General features: G+C 33.8%; 1 long non-coding RNA gene across 4 annotated transcripts in view; it reads right to left on the bottom strand.

Annotated features, from left to right (window-relative positions):
• Window positions 1–881: 881 nt before the first annotated feature.
• The window catches only part of LOC118705839, a 31,453-nt gene continuing 21,298 nt past the window's right edge, over window positions 882–11,036 (bottom strand). For 2 of the 4 annotated variants that reach the window (XR_006740036.1, XR_006740035.1), the window contains 3 exons: window positions 7,089–7,180; window positions 3,577–3,730; window positions 2,086–2,204 (listed from right to left, as the gene is read on the bottom strand). This is a non-coding gene — a long non-coding RNA (uncharacterized LOC118705839). Of the gene's footprint in view, window positions 1,078–2,085; window positions 2,205–3,576; window positions 3,731–7,088; window positions 7,181–11,036 lie in introns of those variants that run through there. The other 2 variants (XR_006740037.1, XR_004983827.2) reach the window with 2 other exon arrangements.

The following is an 11,036-nucleotide window of genomic DNA, read 5'->3' as shown; positions in this document are numbered from 1 at the left end:
TAAGCAACACGGCATTTTTAGGAAGCTTTGCAATCCTTAATTTGGCATATATCCTTACCCTACCTGGATGCCTACATGTAATTAAAGACTAAATAGTTGCAATTCTTTAAGTTTCTTATTTTATGGCAAAGAGAAGAAAAACAAGATTCCAGTCTGACTAATCAAGATGGATACACAATTCAGCACTTATTTAGGAGACATGCCTTGGGAAGAAATGTCTTTGTTGTGACAAAGACATTAAAAAAAAAAAAATCAAATTGTGGAAGTGACTTCATGAGGTCACTAAGCCTTTGGGCAAGTGTGTTCTGGGGCATTTAGTCTGCGTTTGTTTTAAAGAAGTTTGTATGTTCCAAAAGTGACTGATCAACAATAATATTGGGATGTTATAAAGCTGGGTTTCAAAGTCCAGCACAAAGACAAATGCGTATGAAAATAAAGATAAAGGGATTTGTAAAAAGTTACTTCTCTGGGAAGTCTTATCTAATAAATTTCAAATTGTCTTGTAAGATTCTACATTATTTTTACTTACTGTCAGTGGAAATACATTTTTACACATTTGCTTTGTCATATATAATCTTGTAGTGTTTCCATATCCCTACACCTCAGTTAATGGTTTCTCTCAAATAGTACTTTCAACAATTTATAGGTATGCAGGTAAATATACATTTAAAAACAGCAGGAACTTTTAAAATGAACTCCTATCAACTCAAAGGGATAACAAAACTATGTACTTCTATAATGGTCTATGATAACCAAAAAGTTCAGTTATTTTTTATTGTCATATTCTTGCCTCTTGAATAACTCATTAAGCATTATGTTTAGTTTACAAGAAACCAGAGTAGTAGAAAGAAATGTAGACATGTACATATTTTAAACACTTGTTTATTTTCAAATTGTATTGATGTATAATAGGGACTGGTTACTGAAGATCATAGTTGTACCACAGTTGATATCAGGAACGAAAGGTAGGGCTAAAACAGACGTGAATGGTTGCTTTCTGATGAAGACCCTCAGCTCCAACTACTGGAGGTTCCAATGTCTTCCATGATGAACAGGATTGTCTTTGGAGGAAAGGACCTGAAATCAAACCAGAGGGACATGACTGAGAAAGGCTTCTTGGGAAATTTCTCACATGCAGTAAAGGTGGTATTATGACAATAGGGTGGTACATGATTGCAGAGCAGAGTAAATGATACCTAAAATGAAGAAGTGTTAGAATAGGTATTAATGGAATGGGATCCTCAGGATATTGGACCAGAGAAAAGAGTGGCCAGGGCATAGTGGGAACAGAGGACAGATCTAATTATGTCATCATTATATGTACGATATAGAGGACATAAATAATCCCAGATAACAATATCCTGGTGTTTGGTACATGTTCCTGGCAACTGATTTGAGTGCTGAATCCATATGTCAGGCTTTCAGAATTCTACATAGATTGCTTATTTGTCTCTTGATTCTGAGGCTTTTTAGGCTCCTCCATAAGAAGCAATATTGCTTTAGAAACAAATTATTTTCAGCTTCATATTCGAAACTCCAAGTCACATCTCTTCCTTTTTTTTTATGAACTATTTCCAAAGAAGTTAACTTTGATACAAGTTTGGAAGGTGGAAGAAAGATGAATAGAACATATTTCTGCCCGTAAGAAATCTACATCACATTGAAAGGATACAGCCAAATAAGCAAACAATGACAATACAGTTTGTTCCATTCTCTGCTGTATTTGCTGAAGGTACTCTAGGAAGGGAGGTGTACCTCACCCACATCAGGGACAGAAAGCATTTTCAAAAAATAGTGGCTGAGACAAGTTTTAATATCAAATGTATGTACTTAGGACTTTGTGTACAGGACTATCTGTTGAATTATGACGAGTCATAAACCATAGGCATTCAAAGATGCATTTGTATTGGGCCCTGAATATCAAACTGGAAAATTTTATTTGATAGAAATGGGAGATAATTTGAGATGTTAAACTAGGATCAATAGTAGGGCAGGGAATGTTTCTAAGGCTCTGTCAGTAGGGCAAATTAGGTGAAAGGAAGACTGAAGGCAGGGAATAATTTGTTTGTGTCAACAATATAAGTGTGAAGCAATGAAGACCTAGGATGCTGGTCATTGGGACAAGCACACATTGTCAGAATGTGTGTATAAGTTCTGAGTGTTTCTCAAATGGTTTTTGCTCAGGGATGATCATTTGATTGAAACTAGAGAAGAGAAGAAGGCCGTGAATCAATCAATAGGAGCACCCAAATGGTAACTTGTTCAAGGACTATGAAACTCTCTTGAGATGTAAATGGAGGATTTGAAAAAGAGAAATAAGGTAAAGGTGGTTTCAGGATGAAGGTATTAATGCCCACTTACATGCTTATTTATCACTTTAAAGTTGTTGCCCTTGTTGCTTTTCAGCATTATGAAAGTGTCCTAAAATAAAACAAGAATGACTATGTTTGTGAAAAGATTGGCACTAAATAATGTATTACCAGTATAACTTTGTGAGTGAAAACAAATTTTAACATACCTAATAATTGATAAATGTTATTTTTAATACCAAATGATTTTTGGAAAAGAGTGGGTTATTTTGCACTGGAGTTAGTCCTCATAGAAGATGATAACTAAGCCAGTTAACGTAGTTTATCATGATAAATGGAAAAAAGGAGAGAGAAAATATTTAATGAACACATACAATATTCCAGACATTGTGCTGGCACTTTACTAGAACAAAAATATATCTTGAATTTGAATGTGTATTGTATTTTATCATTTAGTTGAGAAAGATTCATCCTAACAAGATGATAGTAAGACAATTAAAAATAGTTTAGAATCAAAAAGTAAATGTTCAGATCAATGTAAAAATGTTTAAGCATCAGTTGTGAATGGCATATTCTTGATTATATCTACTCTCTACCTTTATTTGTATGCGGTAATAATTGTTGGTGGCTATGATTTAGGTTCAGTCCCTATGAGGATGCTACTTTCTGACAGGGCCATTTTTCTTAGAGATGGATCACCTCAAATTCATCACTGCCACAAGAAAATTAACAAATCAGTATCTTACGAGTCTCAGTTTGCAATAACCATCTCTAAATATAAAAGGCAGCGTGCAATTGCCTAAATATAAATGAAAACAATATTACCCTTCTTTAAACATTCTAATTTATCTGATTTATCTTTTATGAAGTGTTTATGATTTAAGGGAGAAAAAATGAACTGAGTAAAAGCCTACTTAGAACAAAATAAATTGCCCTTTGATATCCAGTGCCGCAACCTAGTATTTGAGAAAAACAGAATTTCACAAAAGCTTAATATAGTCAGAATTTGACAAAGTGTGACCCATTTACTGAAGCAGAAAATGCACCACAGGTTTTGTGGTGTTTCTTTCTTCTTTTTTTCTTCCAAAAGCTGATAAATCATATTTACCAGCCACAGAAAATAAATGCTTCTCGACTTATTTAGAGGAAAATTGGGAGAGAAACAGGGTGTGGAAGATACAAGAATTTTGACTCAGAAAGATACTCCCCAAACAAAATGCGGTAGATATTACAAGGGTTCTTAGGAATGTCAAAGTATGGAAAATACCTGATGAATTTATGTAAATGAAACTTGTAGTTACTGAAGATCCCTTCTGGCCTTTTAGATACTGTGATAATATTGAACAGTTTATGGAAGCCACATGTTCACATTGCCATCTGCATGAGAAACTTCTAAGGTTTTTGTTAGGATTTTTAATATACTGGAAAAAGGAAAAAACAACAACAATATTATAAAGCTTACTTTGACTTATGTATTCTCCTAAATGCTCGTCTCTATGGTAGTACTTTTTTCATTTTCTGCATTTATCAGGTTAATTGTCTCTCTTATCCTAGACTGTCAACTCCTGAAGAAAGGGGAGATCTGTCTTACACATCCCCATGTGCTCATTCCCTGTACTGCCCAGAACACATAACAAGTTATCAACAAAGGCTTACTGAATATTAGCCTGAGGAAAGAAACCCTGGGCCCCGGTTCAATTCTTTATAAAATGAGTACATACTAACTTACAGATCGAGATACTTTTAGATTACATAAAAGAAAACTCATTTATAGCACTTAACAGCTCTATACAATACCAAAAGCTATTTAATTGTAATTAATGTTACCTAAAAAATTCCAATGGTGAATATTATGTTGATAAAGTAGGAGAATGACTGGGAGGTTTTTTTTTCTTCCCAATCACAATGACATTTTTAGATTTTTTTGATAGTTTAGATTTTTTTAGATTCATGCTTTAAGCTCCAGTCAGAAGTGGGACTAAAATTTAGTTTTGTGAAATCGAGGTGTTTTTTTTATTTTATTTGGTTCAATAAATATGCATTTTTAAATGATATAGAAAGATGAAAAGGGCTTTTAAATGCAGTCTTTTTATTAATTAACATTCATTCCCAATGGTCTGATGGAACAGATCAGATGTGGTTAGATTGAGTGCATCCACAACGCTGTAGATCAAATTAAGGGAAAAACATTGGAAATAGGTTTGGGACCCTTGAAAACCACTTCTAGTCTAAAGCCACAAGGGCAGAAAGAATCAATAATCGTGGCCATTTAGTTCATTCATTTCTTTTCATAAACACACTCTCACTCACTAAAAACATTCTTGCAGGTCCAAGAAGGATTTCAGTTTTCTGGTGATTGACAGAATAGAGCCTTTGATAAAACATGGAGGGGTGGCACTGCTCCCTACCTTTTTTCCTCCCCCTCACTTTAGCACTCGGTGCTGTTTAACTCGGAAAATATGTCATCTTGGTGCAGACTGATAGACAGTTGATTGGCAACTATTAGCAAACTTCTCCCCATGATTCTTAATGCAACTTATTTTAGGAAAACATCCCAAAGTGTGGATCTGTTTCAAATATGTAAAGTCTGATAAGTGTAGAAATAACAACCTGAAGAAAAAATGGGCACTGAGCTGGTTTTTTATCATTTTATTAATATTCAGTAGGACAGACATTACCATTTCTGTAGTCACTGCCCTAGTTCAAGCAAGCATTAATTTGTATCTCATAAGGTGCTATTAATACCGAGGATACTTAGAAACTGCTTTTGATAAATGAACAACATCTGGATTATTGCAGCAGCCTCTTACCTTCTTTCACTTATTCAAGCTTTTTCCAATTATCATCTATTTTATATTTAGCTGACAGGAATAAAAAAAATTATCTCTTGACTTTCCACCAATATTTAATTCCCTGTTTATGAAACTGGAGTTGCTTATTTAACAAAATCTGAATTTTTGTGCCTGAGATTACATTTTCCCCCTGGTTTCCCTAGGTATTAATTTCTTTTTATCCAGTTAACTTCTTACTGCTTCCTTGCTTCTATGTTTGCATGGAGTGCATTTTAATTTTTTGGTGTCTACCAACATTTTACATTTTTTTGGTGTCATAATCTAAAAAATGGAAGCTTAAGAGTTTCTAGAATAAATATACTACCCTGTTGGCAAACAAAGGATAGAAGGACTCTGTGATTTCAGAAAACGCCCCTTTCTTAGATCTAAGACAGGGGTGACTTGGGCAAGAATGGAAGATGTGGGGGTGAAGGGGAAGTGATGACATTCTATTTGACAGTTGCTTCTTCTCTCTATTTTTATTTGTAAAATATTTTTTAAATTTATTGTTGATATTATTACAGATGTCCCACATTCCTCCCTGCCCTGGTCCCCCTCTACCAGCTCCCAACCCACCCCAAGTCATATCTGTGCATGAGAGGTTTTAATGTACAAAGGGATAGAAAATATTTTCAGAGCAAATGAACAGTGTAGTTACAATCAAGAGTAGATTTACCAAGTTTACATTTTAACCCGTTAGACTACTAGAATACTTTTCTTGAATGATATTATTTAAACCTCTTAGATTCCTAGTTTCTATGTTAATGGAGAGTTGTTTTTGAGAATGATATCATTTTTGTTTTCACAACTCTGCAACATCAGTTATGACTTTCCACTTCATGGAGTCCTCCCAGAGAATCTGGGCACATCTGCCCAATCAGCTCTGTTATAACGTGTCAACTGTATTATGAGAAAACAGTTTAAACAAGAATTTATGAGAGCAAACATAAAATCAAGTTATAGACTTCTTCACTAGTTTTTCTTCTCTCATTCTATGTTGGGAAATACATCTCTCACAAATATATTCTCCAATTTCTGCCAAATTATGTCCTTAACTGAGTCCCAGACCTAAAATAAACTTTCTTATTTGCCTAAATCATTCTGCCCAGATCTGCCATATTAACATTTCCAAAATGATGCTTTTATTCATTTCACTTCTATGTGCAAATGGCCTCTCTACAAAATGAAAACCATCTCTCTTTATTTTATATACAAGGATCTCCATAATTTAATTGTTTTTTGTTTTTGTTTTTATTTTTTACTTTATCAGTTTTTCTCTACTAACCGCCCAATGCTACATGACTCTTGAACATAATTCATGCTTATCCACTTGGCTTCCCATCATCAGTTTGGCCACTTTATCATTATCTTCTCTAGTCCTGAGTTTCTCTCTTCTTTTCAACCTATTCATATCAGCCACCCTTCCTTTCATGGACTTTACTTGGTTTCCTCAACTAGAAGTTATACTCATTAGCAAAATGTACATAGTAATTTCCATCTAATATAGTGGTTGAAAATTGCAAGTGATTTTTTAACTCTGTCCTTGGGGGACAGTTGGCACTATCTGGAGATATCTTTGGTTGTCACAACTGGAAGGTGTTATTGGTATCTAGTAGGTAGAGGCCAGGGATGCTTCAAAACATCTCACAATAGACAAGCTAGGTCTCCACCACTGAGAATGACCTGATTGATTCAAAATGGCAGCTGAAAAATCCTAACAATGTAGTTTGACAACTCTATTTCAATCCTACCTATAATTTTACTCATCTGTCGTAGAAGACAAGCCTCTGGAAACTAGGACCACATTTTATGCACAATGTTATTTTCTCAAAAGTCTTGCACAATCTCTGGTATATGTGGACACTCAAAAATACTTTAAAATCTATATGATATGGAATACATTGATCACCTTTTATTCAAGAATAGCATGCAAGAAGAAAATACTTACCAACCAAGTTTAATGTATACATTTTTTGAAGGCTTGAATAATTCAGCTGTCACTTGAGGGTTTTATAATGATGAAAGTCAATTATCATTATGCTGGTAAAGAGAAAAATGTATTGGTCAATATATGTTTATTATTGATAGGCTTCCCCCCCCCCCCCCCCGCAAAAAAAAGAACACTCAAACTCAAACATATTACAAACTTCACTATATTTCCATAGTCGATAAAAAGTATAGAGTCTGAAGTGTGCAGGGCTAGTCCATCTATCTTTAATAGCATGAACATCTACCTCTGCTATGGTAGAGTTGTTGTTGTTTTATACTATGCCACAAACAATCAATCTTTGCTTTATGAAGGTCTTTCAGCTGCTATGTAGTGTATGTCAGTTAAATCAACTCCAATTTGTTTGTGTTCTTCTAAGTGTATCATCAATAGCTTTTGGGCAAAATAAAACATTAAATTATCTTGCCAACTTGCTATAAATACTTGAAAATGATTGCTATTGGAATGCATAAACAGTTTTACAATTTCCTTGTGTACAAAGCTGATGCATTTTTGCTGACTAATGGAATATCTATGTTTACATCGTAGATATAATCTCCAGTATTTGGAAAAATGAATGGAGCTAACGGTTCTCTGCTCTAAGGGCCATGTTCAAGTTCTTTAGTCTGGCATTTAAGATCCTTCCTCCTCTAGTCCTGAATTTGTCTAGCTGCAGCTAAGGTTTTTCACAAATGTCCGGCAGCAGCTAAGTTTTTTCATTTATCATCTCTTGAATGTAACGTGAACTTCCTTCACCTCTAAAATTTATGTTCTTTTTCTTCTTCTTCTTCAGGTTTTCAATCATGTAATAAACTTTCTCTTTTACCCTTCTTAAAACCCAATTGCCTCTAGACTTGGTCACTCTACACCCATCTATGTTACATGCCAACTTCTCTAAAAAGGCTCCCTTTATCTTCTAATCCATGCCTCTGCCTTTAGAAGCATAGTATCTTATACCACTTAATTCTACAATATGTTGTTGTCATTATATTTGTGCAGTACTATTTTTTCCTTTACCTCCAGATTGTAATGTCATAATAGTAGAGGCCATGATTCACAGTCATCTTTGAATTTGAATCACTTTCAGCAGCACTACACTATCCTATATATAACATAGCAATTGTTCATTATATAGTAGTTGAATAACGGTTGAATGAATTATGGTTTTGCTTTAGAAGTAGGAAATAGTGTAGAAAAACTGGTTATAAAATATGAAATTAAACTTGTTTTCCAATAAATAAATGTGAAGAAAAAAATTAAGAACCGTTGGAGACAATAATAAGCAAAAGTGATTGTTAAGATACTGATTTGAACAAACTAATTGTAAAGGAACATCTTTCAAATATTTGGAGAACTGTGTATATGAAATGAGTAATAGATGATATTTAGGATCTGTGACAAATGCATGCTCATTATGTAAAAATATTTCTTATCAGTAGAAATACTTACTAAATTATTTACAAATTAAATGTTTAATTTAAAATATTCCAATTAAAAAGTATGAGAGATAATAAAACAGTTGACAGTGTTTGATTAAATATTGATAATTATGAAATGGAGTTAAGGATACATAGTGTTCATTATATTATATCTCCCTACTTCAGTGTAAGTTTAAATATTTCTGTAAAATTTTTAAAAATGTTGTGTTGTAGGAGAAGAACCTTTTCATTATTCTCATAGTAGCAGAATAATATTTCAGTCATTAAGATGTTACCCATAAGAGACTCCAGTAACTTGAATAAATTTTCATTTACAGCATGTAACCCAGCACTTAGAACCAATTCAATATGTGAAAAGATTACAGTAATTGTACAATGTCCTCGTATGCCACAGAAGACTATTCGATAGTGAGACCTAATATTTATCCTTAAGGACTCCATTTTTATTATTCATGATTGTATAATAATCAAATAGTCAACTGCTAACCCAAAATGACTTACTTATTCTGAGAATGACCAACAACCCTATAAAAAGCAAAGAATACTTTTTCCCCTCGTTTGCTGAACTGGATTGACTCATACCATGCCATGGAAGACAATGCTGTGAATAAACTTTCCTTAACAGATATACCAGGAATCAGGTAAATTTTTATATAAGTCACAGACTAGGTTAAGTGGAAAATGCTAAAGAAAGATGGCAGGGACAAAAAAACAGAACACCAGACTTAATTATTGTCAAGTTTTGTTGTGCTCATTCCTGTCCTTGCATCTTTGTTACTTTCCTAGACAAGGTCTTCTTTAGCATTTGTTCAGGAAAGGATTCAAAGCCTCTAACCTTGATTACCTCCATTAGCATGCCCCTAATTACACCCCACCCCACAAAGAGTATAAAATCTGTTGTTTTTGTGCTTGATAAAGAAACACAACCTTGAAAGAAGTCCTCTGTGCTCCCAGCTTTCTACCACCAGTATGCCCTTTCTTCCATTGACAGGGGTGTACCTCAGTTTTTTTGTGGGTTACACCAACAGCTTCTCTGTGGGTTTTTGCTTCTAATCATTTCATCTTCAACACACACTATCAGGTGCTTCCAGGTTAGGTTTCCTAAGACATGTCACTTATCATATCACTCCCATGTTCAAAACTCTCAGTGGCTCACCATTGCTTATACATATATAAAAATAAAACTCAACTTTTGTTCATTCAACATTTCAGGCCTCACAAACCTGTCTAGAATCTAATTGTGACTTCTTTTAAGAACTATGAACCAACAGAACCAATAGCTAGCTCTTCCCTGAAAATACTCTATACTTCTGGGCCTCGATTCTTTGTCTTATTAGTGTTCCTATTATTTAAAGCATCCCTTTAGTTGAGACCCCTCCCCAAAGACTCACCTGGTTCTTGTCAGCATCGGCCTCTTACTCTGTAAGTTTCTACAGAGTTCTATCTTTGTGGGGAATTTTTATTCTCACTGTATAATAACATGGAATATATAAACTTCATTTCTCCATTCAGCCATAAGCTTTTCGGAACACAGCTTATCTATTTCATCTCTGTGTCCCTAATCTGTGACAGAGTGGTCTGTGCTTAGCACATGTTTAATAAATATTGCCTAAAAGGCTGATGGAGGAATATTAAAAAAAAAAAAAAAAAAAAAAAAGTAGAGGGCATGTATGGGGGGGCAATGGTAAGATATGTACACAGATAATAATTTAATTTTTTAAAAAGTCTATGCAAAGATTGTTAGAAATCAAGGCAAAATAGTGCATTCAAAAACTTGAAACATGATGTTTAAATTCTAGTTATCAAATGTATTGTCATCATTTAAATGGGGGCTGTGCCAGGCATTAGACCAAGTGCATTCTTTGCATTGTCATGTTTAATCTCAATCCAATAAGTTTCCAGATGAGAAAACTGAAACTGAGACTTGGAGAAATTAGGTAACTTGTCTGTAAATGGTCTGATTCAAATCCAGGTTTGCCTGAAGTGAAACACAGTCACTTTTATAATATTAAATGTTTCAGGGAAGCCCTAGGATTTAGCAAGTATAACTCCAAGGATACCTAAGGGACAAAAAGAAAAAGGCTCAAACAGAAGATAGCTCCCTTCCCCAGCCCCTACTTTGATAGCAGAAGCTTCTTTTTTATTGTTGTTGTTTTGCAGTGAAGTTTATTTTTCATTTTTATCTGTAATGCAGGACACTCACTTCCTTATTTTCATTATTTATTTTATTATTATCTTATTTATACACAAGGGTTTCACATATTTAACTTGTTGAAGTTATATATCTATATCTATATCTATATCTATATCTATATCTATATCTATATCTATATCTATATCCTCTTACTTAATGTAACAAATTGCATTTTCTTCCCCAGAAGAAAATTATATATTATAATTATATAAATTATAGTTCCTATTATAATTATATAAATTATATTATAATTACATAAATAGGCATGACATCACC

The sequence above is a fragment of the Pipistrellus kuhlii genome, unplaced genomic scaffold (assembly GCF_014108245.1).
Source record: "Pipistrellus kuhlii isolate mPipKuh1 unplaced genomic scaffold, mPipKuh1.p scaffold_m20_p_5, whole genome shotgun sequence".
In the NCBI taxonomy this organism is placed as follows: domain Eukaryota; kingdom Metazoa; phylum Chordata; class Mammalia; order Chiroptera; family Vespertilionidae; genus Pipistrellus; species Pipistrellus kuhlii.
The sequence above is the reverse complement of the archived record's forward strand: the minus strand, read 5'-3'. Positions and strand labels throughout refer to the sequence as shown.